This window comes from Saccoglossus kowalevskii, chromosome 14 (assembly GCF_978046115.1).
Source record: "Saccoglossus kowalevskii chromosome 14, keSacKowa6.1, whole genome shotgun sequence".
In the NCBI taxonomy this organism is placed as follows: domain Eukaryota; kingdom Metazoa; phylum Hemichordata; class Enteropneusta; family Harrimaniidae; genus Saccoglossus; species Saccoglossus kowalevskii.
The window spans coordinates 29,994,617-30,017,901 of record NC_140654.1 but is presented as its reverse complement, the minus strand read 5'-3'; positions in this window follow the sequence as shown (position 1 = coordinate 30,017,901).

Genomic DNA, 23,285 nt, shown 5'->3' with positions numbered 1-23,285 from the left:
CTGGCGGCCATTTTGTTTTAAAGAATTCAGTTCTGGATCCATATCTGAGACATGTCTGGATTGATCAATTTCAAACTTCACACACACATGGTACATTATGTCACAAATAGATATGTGCATTTGTTTCATGATCCGCTTAACAATAGCTGAATGATGGCCATTTTAAGGCCGAAAATGCATCAAAATCACGTATTTTCATAATTCCAGAACCGAATCTCAGTCATGCATGGATGGATTTTGTTCAGATTTAGTACAATGTGTTGTACGCATGCAGGTGCATTTCGGATCAGACCACTGAAAGTGGTCTGAGATTTCGGTCATGATCTGCTTTGAATGTATATGTCACTCAAATATGAACAGAACAGGGACGTGTCATTTGTTTCCTTGTCTGTTTAGCTATAATCTTTGTGGTTGTTCAGAATTCTTGGTGAATCTGCTGCTGTGTCTACGACTGTTATTGCTGTTTCTGTGTTGCCCTGTGTAGAATACTGCGTTCGGGTTGTCTATTAATATTTTGTCCATGTGTGAAACTATTTCTTGCTTGATACAAGTGAATATTTCTCACTGTACGTTTGATGTCAGCAACAAATAGTCTAGTACCAGTAGTGTTAAGATGAATCCCATCACTTGTATGTCTTTATTGTGACTTAATTAGTTTTCTATGTTCTACATAGGTACAGTCAGCTGTTTCACATTTAACTTTCATACTTTGGTCAATTTCATTTATCAGTGTTCACATTTTTTTCACTGCCATGGCTTGGTAATAGACTTGATATTACAATCCTTGCATTGGTAAACACATTCTTGGTGTTATTGATTAACCGGATTCTTTGATCAAATTTCCGTTCCTGTCTGAGCTACTATTAAGTTATTACGCCAAGTCTCGTTAATTTTATGTAACTGTTGCACTCTATGAATGAGGTATTTCCAAAGGTCAGGGTTCGTTTAATTTTTATCAACTCGTCTCGTCAGTAGTAGAATGAAACCTGTTTCTATTTACAATAGTTTCCTTTTTATTTCGATTTTTCTTACCGACATTTGAGCAATTGAGTAGTAAAAACTGCAAATAGCCGTTGTGTAGCAACATTTCACCGGTGATCGTGAAAAACTGCGTGATACAAATTTCTTTTTTTAAAGATTTGAGGAAAGGTAAATTTAGACTCAACCCACTCAATGGTGGAAATGATATAACACAACACCATGACAAGGTTTGACTCCATGGACGATTAAACATATTGTAAATATTTGTATTTTATTTTTTTATCTGATGATTGAACATCAGCAAGCGTTGGTGTATGATGGATGTGGCATGTCGTCGTGATGCAATAGCCATTTTTGTGGACTATTTACGTCACTTTCATAAAACGGGCATTATCTCTGTTTGTGTTTTTTGGTTGATCATGGAGATTGAAAATTAAATGGCTCCCATAGTTTTTGTCAGTTTGTCTTGAAATTTTCACACTATTTCACAGTACTTTGCCACTACTTTGCCACTACTTTGCAGTACTTTGCCACTACTTTGCCATACTTTGCCACTACTTTGCCACTACTTTGCCGTACTTTGCCACTACTTTGCCATACTTTTCAGTACTTTGCCACTACTTTGCCGTACTTTGCCACTACTTTGCCGTAGTTTGCCGTATTTTGCCGTATTTTGCCGTACTTTGCCGTACTTTGCCACTACTTTGCCACTACTTTGCACTTCCGCATTGCGTTGATAAAAATACTTCGTCAATAATCGGAAAACTTCGACTGTATGAAAGAGCATTTTCATTGGTTAATGAAAGACGTGACCTGTTAGGTCAAAGGAAGTTGTTCAGGTCAAATTATGATGAAACCATGGTGGGAAATAGCTTTGTAATGAGAGTTTGTGTACAATCTTGCCTTCGACCGTTTTCCCACGGACCCTACCCATTTTTTCACAGTATGTGAACCATATTGTAATAAAATTTTTGTTTTTTGTTCATATTTGTTCCTTCATTGTAAAAAAGTGTCGTTGAAATCATTGATAATTCATTTTGCATTTTTGTTTTCTCAAAAAGACGTAATATTCCAGTTCTGGAATGCCAGAAATGCTTGATTTTTGATGATTTTTTAGCACAAAAATATCTGTCATTTGGCCATTTTGAATCAGATTCAGTCAAACCAATATATCTATGTCGTGATGTATAATGAATATATAAAATTTGATCATAATCAGTCAAATAATGTAGAAATATGGCTCCAGAAACACATTCATTAAAACAAAATGGCCGCCAGTCAGCCATTTTGAATCAAATTTGAAAAATAAAATGACATGTATCAGTAACCCATAATGAGATATGGCAGTAGAACTGCATTCATTGAAGCAAAATGGCTGCCAGTCGGCCTGTTTAAATTGGATCTGAAAAATAAAATGGGGTGCATCAAGGTCCCATAATGTCTAACATATGTAAGTTTAAACAAAATCCATCCATAATTGCTTGATTTTGATGATTTTTAAGCACAAAATTGGCCACCATTCGGCCATCTTGAAACAGATCATGAAACAAATTGATGTGCATATGTACAATATTATGTATGAAGTTTGATTATTTTCATGTTTGTTATGAATACATGGGGTGTAGGCCGAAACACAAAACAAATAAATTAGCCTAACAATTTTTTTCTTGTTTGTAAATGACTCTGCTGTACATTATAGATATGACTACTAATACCTTATCAAAGTTTTATGTGAATATTACTGATACATATATATAATAAATTTAGGTTTTTCTACTATTTTTTTTATACATTACCATTCCTGTTGATACCATGATTGACTATGATATGGTTCCCATTTATACCAGCTATCTTGATACAAATGAGAATGTTTGTTATATTTGTCACTGTATCTGTCATCATAATATCTATTTGGATACTGCATGTCATTGTAATGTTCACTAAGATATCGTCCAACTTCTTTCTTTTGATTTAACTAATGAGGGTATTGCTTGTATGATTCGTCATAACGTCCACCTTGGTATTCTCTTTGACTGTAGTGATGGTTTTGATATCGGGTAATGACTTTATTAGTCCCCGTTCGGACGAAGTCCGAAAACGGGGACTTACATGTATGTTCTGCCCTGTGTGCGTTCGTGCGTCTATGCGTGCGTGCGTCCGTGATCACCTGTATCTCGAACATGCATGGACCGATTAAGTTCAAACTTCACTCATACATCACACATTATATGGGACATATGCACATGCATTTTTTTCATGATCCGATTAATGATAGCCAAATGGCGGTCGTTCTAAGGCCAAAAATGCATTGAAATCGCACATTTTCACCATTCCGGACCCGTATCTCAGTTATGCATGGACGGATTTCGTTCAAATTTGGTACATACATTAAACATAACAGGACCTTGATGCACGTCATTTTTTTTTACCGAATCAAGTTCGAAATGGCCGACTGGCGGCCATTTTGTTTTAAAGAATTCAGTTCTGGATCCATATCTGAGACATGTCTGGATTGATCAATTTCAAACTTCACACACACATGGTACATTATGTCACAAATAGATATGTGCATTTGTTTCATGATCCGCTTAACAATAGCTGAATGATGGCCATTTTAAGGCCGAAAATGCATCAAAATCACGTATTTTCATAATTCCAGAACCGGATCTCAGTCATGCATGGATGGATTTTGTTCAGATTTAGTACAATGTGTTGTACGCATGCAGGTGCATTTCGATTTCGGTCATGATCTGCTTTGAATGTATATGTCACTCAAATATGAACAGAACAGGGACGTGTCATTTGTTTCCTTGTCTGTTTAGCTATAATCTTTGTGGTTGTTCAGAATTCTTGGTGAATCTGCTGCTGTGTCTACGACTGTTATTGCTGTTTCTGTGTTGCCCTGTGTAGAATACTGCGTTCAGGTTGTCTATTAATATTTTGTCCATGTGTGAAACTATTTCTTGCTTGATACAAGTGAATATTTCTCACTGTACGTTTGATGTCAGCAACAAATAGTCTAGTACCAGTAGTGTTAAGATGAATCCCATCACTTGTATACATGTCTTTAGTGTGACTTAATTAGTTTTCTATGTTCTACATAGGTACAGTCAGCTGTTTCACATTTAACTTTCATACTTTGGTCAATTTCATTTATCACAGTGTTCACATTTTTTTCACTGCCATGGCTTGGTAATAGACTTGATATTACAATCCTTGCATTGGTAAACACATTCTTGGTGTTATTGATTAACCGGATTCTTTGATCAAATTTCCGTTCCTGTCTGAGCTACTATTAAGTTATTACGCCAAGTCTCGTTAATTTTATGTAACTGTTGCACTCTATGAATGAGGTATTTCCAAAGGTCAGGGTTCGTTTAATTTTTATCAACTCGTCTCGTTAGTAGTAGAATGAAACCTGTTTCTATTTACAATAGTTTCCTTTTTATTTCGATTTTTCTTACCGACATTTGAGCAATTGAGTAGTAAAAACTGCAAATAGCCGTTGTGTAGCAAAATTTCACCGGTGATCGTGAAAAACTGCGTGATACAAATTTCTTTTTTTAAAGATTTGAGGAAAGGTAAATTTAGACTCAACCCACTCAATGGTGGAAATGATATAACACAACACCATGACAAGGTTTGACTCCATGGACGATTAAACATATTGTAAATATTTGTATTTTATTTTTTTATCTGATGATTGAACATCAGCAAGCGTTGGTGTATGATGGATGTGGCATGTCGTCATGATGCAATAGCCATTTTTGTGGACTATTTACGTCACTTTCATAAAACGGGCATTATCTCTGTTTGTGTTTTTTGGTTGATCATGGAGATTGAAAATTAAATGGCTCCCATAGTTTTTGTCAGTTTGTCTTGAAATTTTCACACTATTTCACAGTACTTTGCCACTACTTTGCCACTACTTTGCAGTACTTTGCCACTACTTTGCCATACTTTGCCATACTTTGCCACTACTTTGCCGTACTTTACCACTACTTTGCCGTACTTTACCACTACTTTACCACTACTTTGCCATACTGTGCCATACTGTGCCATACTGTGCCATACTTTGCTATACTTTGCCGTACTTTGCTGTACTTTGCCACTACTTTGCCATACTTTTCAGTACTTTGCCACTACTTTGCTGTACTTTTCAGTACTTTGCCACTACTTTGCAGTACTTTGCCATACTTTGCCACTATTTTGCCATACTTTGCAGTACTTTGCTGTACTTTGCCGTACTTTGCCATACTTTGCCACTACTTTGCAGTACTTTGCCACTACTGTGCCACTACTTTGCCACTACTTTGCCATTACTTTGTCGTACTTTGCCACTACTTTGTCATACTTTGCCACTACTTTGCCGTACTTTGCCACTACTTTGCCACTACTTAGCCAGTGTTCTCCCCAGAAAAATGTATCAGAGTGGCGGCTAATTTGCCACTACTTTGCAGTACTTTGCCACTACTGTGCCACTACTTTGCCACTACTTTGCAGTACTTTGCCACTACTTTGCCATACTTTGCCATACTTTGCCACTACTTTGCCGTACTTTACCACTACTTTGCCGTACTTTACCACTACTTTACCACTACTTTGCCATACTGTGCCATACTGTGCCATACTGTGCCATACTTTGCTATACTTTGCCGTACTTTGCTGTACTTTGCCACTACTTTGCCATACTTTTCAGTACTTTGCCACTACTTTGCTGTACTTTTCAGTACTTTGCCACTACTTTGCAGTACTTTGCCATACTTTGCCACTATTTTGCCATACTTTGCAGTACTTTGCTGTACTTTGCCGTACTTTGCCATACTTTGCCACTACTTTGCAGTACTTTGCCACTACTGTGCCACTACTTTGCCACTACTTTGCCATTACTTTGTCGTACTTTGCCACTACTTTGTCATACTTTGCCACTACTTTGCCGTACTTTGCCACTACTTTGCCACTACTTAGCCAGTGTTCTCCCCAGAAAAATGTATCAGAGTGGCGGCTAATTTGCATATAATTTACATATCATTAGCATTTGTCTAAAGATAAAGAAAACAATAATGACAGGCTTGCATGGATGAAAATGTGTCTTTATTTTTTAACAAATTTATGTAGAAGATTAAATGAATCTGCTGCTGTGTGATTTCTATGTAATGTTGATTCTTCGGACTTTCATGGAAGCCCAGTGATCTGCAGCTTTTGAGAACGCCGTGATTTTCTTTGCTTCCCACTTCTATTAAATGACATGGCCTTCTTGTGCATCTCCGAGTGTGCGTGTTTATCGATAGCATATTTCGTAATAGTTATACATAGAATTCCATACCAAAGAACTATTTCTGGATGTTTTTAAGTTGAGTTTTCCACATATGTGTCACAGCATTCCTAAAAGATAAGAAATAGGAGCGAATCAATACTTGTATTTAAAAAAATATCGTCACGATCAACACGAAAATAAACAAATTGCCGCCATTTTGAAAAGTCGCTAAACTTAAAAATTGCCACGATAAACTTTACCCAACTATTTCAAAACACAATACTAGTATTAGTTACTTTGATAAATCGTAGCCAACAATTTTTGAACTTCCAGAAAGAAGGTTGTTTCCAAAAAAATGTTTCGACGATCGGCAAAAAATGAAGCCATACAAAAATTTACTAAACTAGGTCTTTGCCACTACTTTGCAGTACTTTGCCATTACTTTGCAGTACTTTGCACACTATTCATTACTTTGCCACTACTTTGTCGTACTTTTCAGTACTTCGCCACTACTTTGCAGTACTTTACCTCTACTTTGCCATACTTTGCCACTACTTTGCCATACTTTGCCTTTTTTTGCCACTACTTTGCCGTAATTTGCCACTACTTTGCCGTACTTTGCCATACTTTGCCACTAGTTTGCCGTACTTTGCCACTAGTTTGCCGTACTTTGCCATACTTTGCCATACTTTGCCACTACTTTGCCACTACTTTGCAGTACTTTGCCACTACTTTGCCACTACTTTGCAGTACTTTTTAGTACTTTGCCACGTCTGGTATTATCATTGATCCTTCTGCCCTTCATAAATCCCTTTTGGTTCTCATTAATAATTGATGGTAATATTAATTTCATTCTATTTGCCAAACACGCTGAGCCAATCTTATAATTCGTGTTCAGTAAAGATATCGGACGCCAGTTTTTCAAAAAGAATCTGTTCTTGTTTGGTTTAGGCAGACAAGTTATAATGGCCTTTTTCTGTGTTGTACTTAATTCTCCCTTTTCATAAGATTCATTTAGACTCATTAAAAGGTAAGGTGAAATATCTCTCCAAAAGAATTTGTAAAATTCACTGGGGAAACCGTCTGAACCAGGTGTTTTTCCATTGACCATATTTTTCAAAGCATTGGCACATTCTTGTATTGTAGCTTTCCCTCAAACGAATTTCTTTCCTCCGTTGATAATTTTGGTGTATTTGTTTTTAGAAATGAACAATTTTGATCAGAAATATCCCTGACTGTTTGATCGGCTGATTTATACAAGTTTTTGTAAAATTGTTTCATTTCTTTCAAAATTTTTCCTTGATCTAAAATTTCAGAACCATCTTCTTTAACCAGTTTTCCAATCGTTTTATTTACATACTGTCTTTTTTCCAGTGTACAAAAATATTTAGACGGTTTCTCCCCATAAAGAGAGTCATTTACCTTTGACCTTATCATACCGCCCTTCAACACTTGAGAGCGCATTTGTTCCAGTTCGGACTGTTTATTTTCAAGTTCTATCAGTTGTTCCTTTTGAATGTTTTTATTAATTTGTTGTATTTTAAGGTCAATTTCCTGTTCCAATAAATATTGTTTTTTATTATTTTCTCGTTTCCTATGACTGGAATACATTATAGTTTTGCCTCTGATATTTAGTTTTAAAACCTCGAAAAATAACTGGCTGGAAATAGAAAACTCCTCCGTATCTGGAACTTCTGCGCTTTCATCAATTGGACTGCTATTCACCATATAATCATTTACCGTTTCGAGCATTTACATGTGACCGAAAACATTCGCTTACGATGAAACTAAGTTGAATTTTACTTGCATTTCATAACAATTCAATGAATTTATTTTTTGTATGTTATTATAATTACTACTGAGTACTAATCAACAATTGCAACACTATGATAACGAGTAAGTTATTCACTTATTCACACTTCTTTTAGAATATACTATTCGTTACCAACAAAATAAAAAAATGCATATTAAATGTTTTTTGGTTACTCTTTATTTCTTAGTCATGATATTGTACATTTTATGTATATGTAAATTATACAATATTTAGGCATTGAATCCTATGCAAAAAGTCTGTATATTTCTAGTATACAACAAATATACATTAATGAATTTGTATAAAGTGTGTATACAAATAATGTACTGCCGTTTTCTTGTATGTATGAATTTTGTATACAAATAATGTACACAATTTCAAAAAAAGTATACTTTTTGTACAGAATATGTATACAATTAATATACTATTGGGGCGGACAATTTGGTAAGGGAATACACTTCCGCATTGCGTTGATAAAAATACTTCGTCAATAATCGGAAAACTTCGACTGTATGAAAGAGCATTTTCATTGGTTAATGAAAGACGTGACCTGTTAGGTCAAAGGAAGTTGTTCAGGTCAAATTATGATGAAACCATGGCGGGAAATAGCTTTGTAATGAGAGTTTGTGTACAATCTTGCCTTCGACCGTTTTCCCACGGACCCTACCCATTTTTTCACAGTATGTGAACCATATTGTAATAAAATTTTTGTTTTTTGTTCATATTTGTTCCTTCATTGTAAAAAAGTGTCGTTGAAATCATTGACAACTCATTTTGCATTTTTGTTTTCTCAAAAAGACGTAATATTCCAGTTCTGGAATGCCAGAAATGCTTGATTTTTGATGATTTTTTAGCACAAAAATGGCTGTCATTTGGCCATTTTGAATCAGATTCAGTCAAACCAATATATCTATGTCGTGATGTATAATGAATATATAAAATTTGATCATAATCAGTCAAATAATGTAGAAATACGGCTCCAGAAACACATTCATTAAAACAAAATGGCCGCCAGTCAGCCATTTTGAATCAAATTTGAAAAATAAAATGACATGTATCAGTAACCCATAATGAGATATGGCACTAGAACTGCATTCATTGAAGCAAAATGGCTGCCAGTCGGCCTATTTAAATTGGATCTGAAAAATAAAATGGGGTGCATCAAGGTCCCATAATGTCTAACATATGTAAGTTTAAACAAAATCCATCCATAATTGCTTGATTTTGATGATTTTTAAGCACAAAATTGGCCACCATTCGGCCATCTTGAAACAGATCATGAAACAAATTGATGTGCATATGTACAATATTATGTATGAAGTTTGATTATTTTCATGTTTGTTATGAATTCATGGGGTGTAGGCCGAAACACAAAACAAATAAATTAGCCTAACAATTTTTTTCTTGTTTGTAAATGACTCTGCTGTACATTATAGATATGACTACTAATACCTTATCAAAGTTTTATGTGAATATTACTGATACATATATATAATAAATTTAGGTTTTTCTACTATTTTTTTTATACATTACCATTCCTGTTGATACCATGATTGACTATGATATGGTTCCCATTTATACCAGCTATCTTGATACAAATGAGAATGTTTGTTATATTTGTCACTGTATCTGTCATCATAATATCTATTTGGATACTGCATGTCATTGTAATGTTCACTAAGATATCGTCCAACTTCTTTCTTTTGATTTAACTAATGAGGGTATTGCTTGTATGATTCGTCATAACGTCCACCTTGGTATTCTCTTTGACTGTAGTGATGGTTTTGATATCGGGTAATGACTTTATTAGTCCCCGTTCGGACGAAGTCCGAAAACGGGGACTTATGTTCTGCCCTGTGTGCGTTCGTGCGTCTATGCGTGCGTGCGTCCGTGATCACCTGTATCTCGAACATGCATGGACCGATTAAGTTCAAACTTCACTCATACATCACACATTATATGGGACATATGCACATGCATTTTTTTCATGATCCGATTAATGATAGCCAAATGGCGGCCGTTCTAAGGCCAAAAATGCATTGAAATCGCACATTTTCACCATTCCGGACCCGTATCTCAGTTATGCATGGACGGATTTCGTTCAAATTTGGTACATACATTAAACATAACAGGACCTTGATGCACGTCATTTTTTTTACCGAATCAAGTTCGAAATGGCCGACTGGCGGCCATTTTGTTTTAAAGAATTCAGTTCTGGATCCATATCTGAGACATGTCTGGATTGATCAATTTCAAACTTCACACACACATGGTACATTATGTCACAAATAGATATGTGCATTTGTTTCATGATCCGCTTAACAATAGCTGAATGATGGCCATTTTAAGGCCGAAAATGCATCAAAATCACGTATTTTCATAATTCCAGAACCGGATCTCAGTCATGCATGGATGGATTTTGTTCAGATTTAGTACAATGTGTTGTACGCATGCAGGTGCATTTCGGATCAGACGGTCATGATCTGCTTTGAATGTATATGTCACTCAAATATGAACAGAACAGGGACGTGTCATTTGTTTCCTTGTCTGTTTAGCTTTAATCTTTGTGGTTGTTCAGAATTCTTGGTGAATCTGCTGCTGTGTCTACGACTGTTATTGCTGTTTCTGTGTTGCCCTGTGTAGAATACTGCGTTCAGGTTGTCTATTAATATTTTGTCCATGTGTGAAACTATTTCTTGCTTGATACAAGTGAATATTTCTCACTGTACGTTTGATGTCAGCAACAAATAGTCTAGTACCAGTAGTGTTAAGATGAATCCCATCACTTGTATACATGTCTTTAGTGTGACTTAATTAGTTTTCTATGTTCTACATAGGTACAGTCAGCTGTTTCACATTTAACTTTCATACTTTGGTCAATTTCATTTATCACAGTGTTCACATTTTTTTCACTGCCATGGCTTGGTAATAGACTTGATATTACAATCCTTGCATTGGTAAACACATTCTTGGTGTTATTGATTAACCGGATTCTTTGATCAAATTTCCGTTCCTGTCTGAGCTACTATTAAGTTATTACGCCAAGTCTCGTTAATTTTATGTAACTGTTGCACTCTATGAATGAGGTATTTCCAAAGGTCAGGGTTCGTTTAATTTTTATCAACTCGTCTCGTCAGTAGTAGAATGAAACCTGTTTCTATTTACAATAGTTTCCTTTTTATTTCGATTTTTCTTACCGACATTTGAGCAATTGAGTAGTAAAAACTGCAAATAGCCGTTGTGTAGCAAAATTTCACCGGTGATCGTGAAAAACTGCGTGATACAAATTTCTTTTTTTAAAGATTTGAGGAAAGGTAAATTTAGACTCAACCCACTCAATGGTGGAAATGATATAACACAACACCATGACAAGGTTTGACTCCATGGACGATTAAACATATTGTAAATATTTGTATTTTATTTTTTTATCTGATGATTGAACATCAGCAAGCGTTGGTGTATGATGGATGTGGCATGTCGTCGTGATGCAATAGCCATTTTTGTGGACTATTTACGTCACTTTCATAAAACGGGCATTATCTCTGTTTGTGTTTTTTGGTTGATCATGGAGATTGAAAATTAAATGGCTCCCATAGTTTTTGTCAGTTTGTCTTGAAATTTTCACACTATTTCACAGTACTTTGCCACTACTTTGCCACTACTTTGCAGTACTTTGCCACTACTTTGCCATACTTTGCCACTACTTTGCCACTACTTTGCTGTACTTTACCACTACTTTGCCGTACTTTACCACTACTTTACCACTACTTTGCCATACTGTGCCATACTGTGCCATACTGTGCCATTCTTTGCTATACTTTGCCGTACTTTGCTGTACTTTGCCACTACTTTGCCATACTTTTCAGTACTTTGCCACTACTTTGCTGTACTTTTCAGTACTTTGCCACTACTTTGCAGTACTTTGCCATACTTTGCCACTATTTTGCCATACTTTGCAGTACTTTGCTGTACTTTGCCGTACTTTGCCATACTTTGCCACTACTTTGCAGTACTTTGCCACTACTGTGCCACTACTTTGCCACTACTTTGCCATTACTTTGTCGTACTTTGCCACTACTTTGTCATACTTTGCCACTACTTTGCCGTACTTTGCCACTACTTTGCCACTACTTAGCCAGTGTTCTCCCCAGAAAAATGTATCAGAGTGGCGGCTTATTTGCATATAATTTACATATCATTAGCATTTGTCTAAAGATAAAGAAAACAATAATGACAGGCTTGCATGGATGAAAATGTGTCTTTATTTTTTAACAAATTTATGTAGAAGATTAAATGAATCTGCTGCTGTGTGATTTCTATGTAATTTTGATTCTTCGGACTTTCATGGAAGCCCAGTGATCTGCAGCTTTTGAGAACGCCGTGATTTTCTTTGCTTCCCACTTCTATTAAATGACATGGCCTTCTTGTGCATCTCCGAGTGTGCGTGTTTATCGATAGCATATTTCGTAATAGTTATACATAGAATTCCATACCAAAGAACTATTTCTGGATGTTTTTAAGTTGAATTTTCCACATATGTGTCACAGCATTCCTAAAAGATAAGAAATAGGAGCGAATCAATACTTGTATTTAAAAAATATCGTCACGATCAACACGAAAATAAACAAATTGCCGCCATTTTGAAAAGTCGCTAAACTTAAAAATTGCCACGATAAACTTTACCCAACTATTTCAAAACACAATACTAGTATTAGTTACTTTGATAAATCGTAGCCAACAATTTTTGAACTTCCAGAAAGAAGGTTGTTTCCAAAAAAATGTTTCGACGATCGGCAAAAAATGAAGCCATACAAAAATTTACTAAACTAGGTCTTTGCCACTACTTTGCAGTACTTTGCCATTACTTTGCAGTACTTTGCACACTATTCATTACTTTGCCACTACTTTGTCGTACTTTTCAGTACTTCGCCACTACTTTGCAGTACTTTACCTCTACTTTGCCATACTTTGCCACACTTTGCCTTTTTTTGCCACTACTTTGCCGTAATTTGCCACTACTTTGCCGTACTTTGCCATACTTTGCCACTAGTTTGCCGTACTTTGCCACTAGTTTGCCGTACTTTGCCATACTTTGCCATACTTTGCCACTACTTTGCAGTACTTTGCCACTACTTTGCCACTACTTTGCAGTACTTTTTAGTACTTTGCCACGTCTGGTATTATCATTGATCCTTCTGCCCTTCATAAATCCCTTTTGGTTCTCATTAATAATTGATGGTAATATTAATTTCATTCTATTTGCCAAACACGCTGAGCCAATCTTATAATTCGTGTTCAGTAAAGATATCGGACGCCAGTTTTTCAAAAAGAATCTGTTCTTGTTTGGTTTAGGCAGACAAGTTATAATGGCCTTTTTCTGTGTTGTACTTAATTCTCCCTTTTCATAAGATTCATTTAGACTCATTAAAAGGTAAGGTGAAATATCTCTCCAAAAGAATTTGTAAAATTCACTGGGGAAACCGTCTGAACCAGGTGTTTTTCCATTGACCATATTTTTCAAAGCATTGGCACATTCTTGTATTGTAGCTTTCCCTCAAACGAATTTCTTTCCTCCGTTGATAATTTTGGTGTATTTGTTTTTAGAAATGAACAATTTTGATCAGAAATATCCCCGACTGTTTGATTGGCTGATTTATACAAGTTTTTGTAAAATTGTTTCATTTCTTTCAAAATTTTTCCTTGATCTAAAATTTCAGAACCATCTTCTTTAACCAGTTTTCCAATCGTTTTATTTACATACTGTCTTTTTTCCAGTGTACAAAAATATTTAGACGGTTTCTCCCCATAAAGAGAGTCATTTACCTTTGACCTAATCATACCGCCCTTCAACACTTGAGAGCGCATTTGTTCCAGTTCGGACTGTTTATTTTCAAGTTCTATCAGTTGTTCCTTTTGAATGTTTTTATTAATTTGTTGTATTTTAAGGTCAATTTCCTGTTCCAATAAATATTGTTTTTTATTATTTTCTCGTTTCCTATGACTGGAATACATTATAGTTTTGCCTCTGATATTTAGTTTTAAAACCTCGAAAAATAACTGGCTGGAAATAGAAAACTTTGCCATACTTTTCAGTACTTTGCCACTACTTTGCCGTACTTTTCAGTACTTTGCCACTACTTTGCCATACTTTGCCGCTACTTTACAGTACTCTGCCACTAATTTGCTGTACTTTGCCATTACTTTGCCATACTTGGCCACTACTTTGCCGTACTTTGCCACTATTTTGCCATACTTTGCCACTACTTTGCCGTACTTTGCCACTACTTTGCTGTACTTTTCAGTACTTTGCCACTACTTTGCAGTACTTTGCCACTACTTTGCCACTACTTTGCCATACTTTTCAGTACTTTGCCACTACTTTGCCGTACTGTGCCACTACTTTGCCGTACTTTGCCACTACTTTGCCGTACTTTGCCACTACTTTGCCGTACTTTGTCACTACTTTGCAGTACTTTGCCACTACTTTGCCACTACTTTGCCACTACTTTGCCACTACTTTGTCACTACTTTGTCACTACTTTGTCATAATTTGCCTCTACTTTGCCATACTTTGCCACTACTTTGCAGTACTTTGCCATACTTTGCCACTACTTTGCCGTTCTTTTCAGTACTTTGCCATACTTTGCCACTACTTTGCCGTTCTTTTCAGTACTTTGCCACTACTTTGCCATACTTTGCCACTACTTTGCCACTACTTTGCCACTACTTTGCCACTACTTTGCCACTACTTTGCAGTATTTTGCCATACTTTGCCACTACTTTGCCATACTTTGCCACTACTTTGCCATACTTTTCAGTACTTTGCCACTACTTTGCCGTAATTTGCCACTACTTTGCCGTACTTTGCCACTACTTTGCCGTACTTTGCTACTACTTTGCCGTACTTTACCACTACTTTGCAGTACTCTCCCACTAATTTGCAGTATTTTGCCATTACTTTGCCATACTTTGCCACTACTTTGCCACTACTTTGCCGTACTTTGCCACTACTTTGCCGTACTTTTCAGTACTTTGCCGTACTTTTCAGTACTTTGCAACTACTTTTCAGTACTTTGCCACTACTTTGCCACTACTTTGCCACTACTTTGCCACTACTTTGCCGTACTGTGCCACTACTTTGCCTTACTTTGCAATAGTTTGCCACTACTTTTCAGTACTTTGCCACTACTTTTCAGTACTTTGTCATACTTTGCCACTACTTTGCCATACTTTGCCACTACTTTACCATACTTTGCCGTACTTTGCCACTACTTTGCAGTACTTTGCCACTACTTTGCCATACTTTGCCACTACTTTTCAGTACTTTGCCACTACTTTTCAGTACTTTGCCACTACTTTTCAGTACTTTGCCACTACTTTGCCATACTTTTAAGTACTTTGCCACTACTTTGCTGTACTTTTCAGTACTTTGCCACTACTTTGCCATACTTTACCATACTTTGCCACTACTTTTCAGTACTTTGTCATACTTTGCCACTACTTTGCCATACTTTGCCACTACTTTACCATACTTTGCCGTACTTTGCCACTACTTTGCAGTACTTTGCCACTACTTTGCCATACTTTGCCACTACTTTTCAGTACTTTGCCACTACTTTTCAGTACTTTGCCACTACTTTGCCATACTTTTAAGTACTTTGCCACTACTTTGCTGTACTTTTCAGTACTTTGCCACTACTTTGCCATACTTTACCGTACTTTGCCACTACTTTGCAATACTTTGCCACTACTTTTTAGTACTTTGCCACTACTTTTCAGTACTTTGTCATACTTTGCCACTACTTTGCCATTACTTTGCCATACTTTGCCACTATTTTACCATACTTTGCCGTACTTTGCAGTACTTTGCCACTACTTTGCCATACTTTGCCACTACTTTGCAGTACTTTGCCACTACTTTGCAGTACTTTGCCGCTACTTTTCAGTACTTTGCCACTACTTTGCAGTACTTTGCCACTACTTTGCAATACTTTGCCACACTTTTCATTACTTTGCCACTACTTTGTCGTACTTTTTAGTACTTTGCAGTACTTTGCCACTACTTTGCACTACTTTGCCACTAATTTGCAGTACTTTGCCATTACTTTGCCATTACTTTGCCATACTTTGCCATACTTGGCCACTACTTGGCCACTACTTGGCCACTACTTTGCCACTACTTTGCCGTACTTTGCCGTACTTTGCCACTACTTTGTCGTACTTTGCCACTACTTTGCAGTACTTTGCCACTACTTTGCAGTACTTTGCCACACTTTTCAGTACTTCGCCACTACTTTCCAGTACTTTACCTCTACTTTGCCGTACTTTGCCACTACTTTGCCGTACTTTGCCACTACTTCGCAGTACTTTGCCACTACTTTGCCACACTTTTCATTAATTTGCCACTACTTTGCCGTACTTTTCAGTACTTTGTCATACTTTGCCACTACTTTGCAGTACTTTTCCACACTTTTCAGTACTTTGCCATACTTTGCCACTACTTTGCCATATTTTTCAGTACTTTACCACTACTTTGCCACTACTTTGCCGTACTTTGCCACTACTTTGTCGTACATTGCCACACTTTTCAGTACTTTGCCATACTTTGCCATACTTTTTCAGTACTTTGCTACTACTTTGCCGTACTTTGCCACTACTTTGCCGTACTTTGCCACTACTTTGCCATACTTTTCAGTACTTTGCCACTACTTTTCAGTACTTTGCCACTACTTTGCCGTACTTTGCCACTACTTTGCCGTACTTTGCCACTACTTTGCAGTACTCTGCCACTAATTTGCAGTACTTTGCCATTACTTTGCCATACTTGGCCACTACTTGGCCACTACTTTGCCACTACTTTGCCGTACTTTGCCGTACTTTGCCACTACTTTGCCGTACTTTGCCACTACTTTGCTATACTTTTCAGTACTTTGCCACTACTTTGCAGTACTTTGCCACTATTTTTCAGTACTTTGCCACTACCTTGCCATACTTTTCATTACTTTGCCACTACTTTGCCGTACTTTTCAGTACTTTGCCACTACTTTGCCACTACTTTGCCACTACTTTGCCACTACTTTGCCACTACTTTGTCACTACTTTGTCACTACTTTGTCATACTTTGCCACTACTTTGCCATACTTTGCCACTACTTTGCAGTACTCTGTCACTACTTTGCCGTACTTTGCCACTACTTTGCAGTACTTTGCCACTACTTTGCAGTACTTTGCCACTACTTTGCAGTACTTTGCCACACTTTTCAGTACTTTGCCATACTTTGCCACTACTTTGCCATATTTTTCAGTACTTTGCCACTACTTTGCCGTACTTTGCCGTACTTTGCCGTACTTTGCCACTACTTTGCCGTACTTTGCCACTACTTTGCCACTACTTTGCCACTACTTTGCCGTACTTTGCCACTACTTTGCCACTACTTTGCAGTACTTTGCCACTACTTTGCAGTACTTTGCCACTACTTTGCAGTACTTTGCCACTACTTTGCAGTACTTTGCCATAATTTTCAGTACTTTGCCACTACTTTGCTGTACGTTGCCACTACTTTGCCGTACGTTGCCACTACTTTGCCGTACTTTGCCACTACTTTGCCATACTTTTCAGTACTTTGCCACTACTTTGCCGTACTTTGCCACTACTTTGCCGTATTTTGCCGTATTTTGCCGTATTTTGCCGTACTTTGCCACTACTTTGCCACTACTTTGCCACTACTTTGCAGTACTCTGCCACTAATTTGCAGTACTTTGCCATTACTTTGCCATACTTGGCCACTACTTGGCCACAACTTGGCCACTACTTGGCCACTACTTTGCCACTACTTTGCCGTACTTTGCCACTACTTTGCCATACTTTTCAGTACTTTGCCACTACTTTGCCACTACTTTGCAGTACTTTGCCACTACTTTGCACTACTTTGCAGTACTTTGCCACTACTTTGCAGTACTTTTCAGTACTTTGCCACTACTTTGCCACTACTTTGCCATACTTTTCATTACTTTGCCACTACTTTGCCGTACTTTTCAATACTTTTCAGTACTTTGCCACTACTTTGCCACTACTTTGCAGTACTTTGCCACTACCTTGCCACTACTTTGCCACTAGTTTGCCACTACTTTGCCACTACTTTGTCATACTTTGCCACTACTTTGCCATACTTTGCCACTACTTTGCAGTACTCTGTCACTTCTTTGCCGTACTTTGCCACTATTTTGCAGTACTTTGCCACTACTTTGCAGTACTTTGCCACACTTTTCAGTACTTTGCCATACTTTGCCACTACTTTGCCATATTTTTCAGTACTTTGCCACTACTTTGCCACTACTTTGCCGTACTTTGCCACTACTTTGTCGTACTTTGCCACTACTTTGCCATACTTTTCAGTACTTTGCCACTACTTTGCCGTACTTTTCAGTACTTTGCCACTACTTTACAGTACTCTGCCACTAATTTGCTGTACTTTGCCATTACTTTGCCATACTTGGCCACTACTTTGCCGTACTTTGCCACTATTTTGCCATACTTTGCCACTACTTTGCCGTACTTTGCCACTACTTTGCCGTACTTTGTCACTACTTTGCAGTACTTTGCCACTACTTTGCCACTACTTTGCCACTACTTTGCCACTACTTTGCCACTACTTTGCCACTACTTTGTCACTACTTTGTCACTACTTTGTCACTACTTTGTCATAATTTGCCTCTACTTTGCCATACTTTGCCACTACTTTGCAGTACTTTGCCATACTTTGCCACTACTTTGCCGTTCTTTTCAGTACTTTGCCATACTTTGCCACTACTTTGCCGTTCTTTTCAGTACTTTGCCACTACTTTGCCATACTTTGCCACTACTTTGCCACTACTTTGCCACTACTTTGCAGTATTTTGCCATACTTTGCCACTACTTTGCCATACTTTGCCACTACTTTGCCATACTTTTCAGTACTTTGCCACTACTTTGCCGTAATTTGCCACTACTTTGCCGTACTTTGCCACTACTTTGCCGTACCTTGCCACTACTTTGCCACTACTTTGCAGTACTTTGCCACTACTTTGCCATACTTTGCCACTACTTTGCCATACTTGTCAGTACTTTGCCACTACTTTGCCACACTTTGCCACTACTTTGCTGTACTTTGCCACTACTTTGCCGTACTTTGCCACTATTTTGCCATACTTTTCAGTACTTTGCCACTATTTTGCCGTACTTTGCTACTACTTTGCCGTACTTTACCACTACTTTGCAGTACTCTCCCACTAATTTGCAGTATTTTGCCATTACTTTGCCATACTTTGCCACTACTTTGCCACTACTTTGCCGTACTTTGCCACTACTTTGCCGTACTTTTCAGTACTTTGCCGTACTTTTCAGTACTTTGCAACTACTTTTCAGTACTTTGCCAGTACTTTGCCACTACTTTGCCACTACTTTGCCGTACTGTGCCACTACTTTGCCTTACTTTGCCACTACTTTGCAATACTTTGCCACTACTTTTCAGTACTTTGCCACTACTTTTCAGTACTTTGTCATACTTTGCCACTACTTTGCCATACTTTGCCACTACTTTACCATACTTTGCCGTACTTTGCCACTACTTTGCAGTACTTTGCCACTACTTTGCCATACTTTGCCATACTTTTAAGTACTTTGCCACTACTTTGCTGTACTTTTCAGTACTTTGCCACTACTTTGCCATACTTTACCATACTTTGCCACTACTTTGCAGTACTTTGCCACTACTTTGCCGTACTGTGCCACTACTTTGCCGTACTTTGCCACTACTTTGCAATACTTTGCCACTACTTTTCAGTACTTTGCCACTACTTTTCAGTACTTTGTCATACTTTGCCACTACTTTGCCATTACTTTGCCATACTTTGCCACTACTTTACCATACTTTGCCGTACTTTGCAGTACTTTGCCATACTTTGCCACTACTTTGCAGTACTTTGCCACTACTTTGCAGTACTTTGCCGCTACTTTTCAGTACTTTGCCACTACTTTGCAGTACTTTGCCACTACTTTGCAATACTTTGCCACACTTTTCATTACTTTGCCACTACTTTGTCGTACTTTTTAGTACTTTGCAGTACTTTGCCACTACTTTGCACTACTTTGCCACACTTTTTATTTCTTTGCCACTACTTTGCCATACTTTTCAGTACTTTGCCACTACTTTGCCACGACTTTGCCACGACTTTGCCACGACATTGCCACTACTTTGCCACTACTTTGCCACTACTTTGCCACTACTTTGCCATACTTTGCCATACTTTGCCATACTTTGCCATACTTTGCCACTACTTTGCCACTACTTCGCCACTACTTTGTCGTAAGTTAATTTTCAACTTTCCTTTATAGGCCTGTTTTTTTGGTTACCTGTAGCATGGTTCAAATGTAAAATCATGACATTGTTGTCACTTCCCAGATGGTATTTTGAGTCATCATCTATTAGAAATTTCAGAGATTTTTCCTAAAAATGTTTAGAAATCAAGAAGCAATCATTAATAGAATGTTGTTTATTCCTGAACCAAGTAAATTTCCCTTCCACACAAGGCAGAGTATTTGCAAGAATAAGTCCAGAATCGTTCCAAAAATCAATTAGCTTACGACCATTGTAATTTTTTGAGGAATCACCATTTTGAATAATGTTGTCTAATCTACCCTTGAAATCTCTTATTATTAAAATATTGTCATTGCCTTGGCTTTCAAGTGTCAATATGTCAACTAATAATTGGTGATAAAGTTCATCAACTAACTCTCTATCTTTACTCTCCACAGTTGAAACGTCTAGTTGATCTTGCATTATATAGAGGAGTCTTCATGTTGTTGTATCTCTGTGTGTGGATGTCATCTCTAGATCTAAAAGGCTCATGGCTAGGATGCTCTTGTTTTCAATTTTGACATATGTAGCGATATTCTGGAGGAGTCTGGCAGTGTCTGTGGCTTTGGGATGGACATTATCATAATACAATGACCTGTTTATAGCCCCATTTTGAAGTTTTAAGAACTGTTAATGGTCAATGAAAGTAGAATTGGTTTTATGTGCTATTCTTTTGAATTGATGATTCATGTATGCAACATCTGCATTTGTTCTGTCTCCTCTTGGGCATATTCTAGACATGTATATCTTGGCATTTGGGGTCAGTTGCTTCACATGATTGATGGCATCTCTGTATTCCACTGTTATTTCATTAGTGTCTATCTTTCTCTTTATGTCATTTGTTCCAACATGTATTATCTCATCATCAGAGCTCTTAATCACATCCTTATTGTTGTCAATTTCCTTAAAGTAAAAAGGTACGGTAAGTAAAAAAACAGAACGTCAAAATAACATAAGATTTGTGTTATAAGTTAAATTACTTATGTTATATGTATATATTTGACATAGTCAGTAAAATATGTTTATCCATGGAGCTAACTGGTACATTTTGTCCGCAACATGTACGGTCAGTTTTGTGCCCATGTCAGTCCATAAATTCATAGAACACATTTTTTGGTTCAGTTTGTAAAGTCTGCGAGACTGCGAGTTATCAAAATATGATGAAAGTATTAAATCGTTAACATTGTATTCTGCGAAGGCATCTCAAAACCACTACCACTGTGTCAAAACTAAAGTCGGCGGTAACGCTACGACCACTGTAACATAATCAGCTGACGGCATTGCGGTGAAATGACGGGTATTCACCGCTGCCGATATCTTACTTTTTGGTGACAAATAAAATAAACATTGAAGCACAGTGCCTTGAGGGACTGTGGTCGAAGTAGGTAGTGACACCGGAGAAAGTAGTCAACGCCGCCAGCATGCATCGTTCGTGATATCGCAACGTTCATTGTGTCACCATAGGCGGTGGTCCTCGGTACAAGGCACTCCATGAATAAAGTATTTTCAGAGGTCAGGGTTCGTTTATTATTAGCAATCTCGTTTGCAGACTGCTTACCGTAGTTCTTTCTTTCAGAGTGAATCCATTTAATTTAGTTTTCTGTTTTGATACTTTGCGTCACTGGCAATTGAATAATAAAAACTGCAAATAACCGATGTGCAGTAAACCGGAATAAATCTTCATGGAATATGCTGCATTTGTTTTTCCGGTTTTAGCGATGTCGCACTCCTGAAAGAATTGTTTGAAAATACACAGTTTTCGTCTTCTGATACATGTACTTATTAGCTGTCAGAGACACATATCAATTATCCAGCCCAATGAAAAGTCTGATTCACGTCCTCTGCTCAATTTGCGACTCAAGCGTAACAGTTTATCAAAACAAAACAAATTATTCACCGGTATTTGAAAGTGTTTTTTTAGGTAAGACGCACAATAAAATGAAGCTTGCACACAAATTAATTGACACATTTTGGAGACAACTATCTGGTCTCGAAAAATCAACGTAAACTCTGTCAATCCTAAAAATAAACAACAGCTTTGAAGGTGTGAATGAGATTGGTTTGAACCGCAGTTTTTATGCAAATTCGAGCAGTCGTCCTGAACCGCACTGTCTATTGTTCAAACTTCCAAACCGCAAAACTGGGTTTCGTTCGGGCGGTTTAGGGCGGTTTGTGTTTTCGTAGGTTTGACCCACATGTTTGAATATGAGATCACCCTTAAGCTTTCAAAAGAGAGAATGTTTGTACCGTTTTCTATATTTTAAAATATTCTTTAAATTCCAGACCTTTTTTTTGCATTTGAGATATTTACAAAATATACACCTTGTCCAGATAATAAATGGTGAATTCTTAAAAAATGTATACATATGAAATAAATATATGCATACATAGCAGAAATTTGTTAAATGTTTTATATTGAGCATAGAACATATGCTTATGGGACAGCACAATATTGTATAGAAGAAAACTGTATTAAACATCCTTACATATAAATAGATATCATATAACATGTCATCTGAAGAAGACAATTATATCATCAAAATTGACTAAGCAAGCAATGTTGGGTGGACTGCATTTCTATGGTCCATCACTACATGTATTTGTATTCACACCAAGTATCATCGAAATCAGTCCAGAAATTTTATAAATGTTGACAAAACAGACCAAAAAACTGAAATCTGACATTGAAATTGTACCCCAGTCAAGAGCATATTTAATGAAATCCAAAAATAAATTGATGGCATATATGTACTTTGTCTTATACAGCTTTTCAATAATTTCATCTCAGAAAATATGACTAACAAGTATTTTAACATTCAAAATGGCTAATATATATTTGG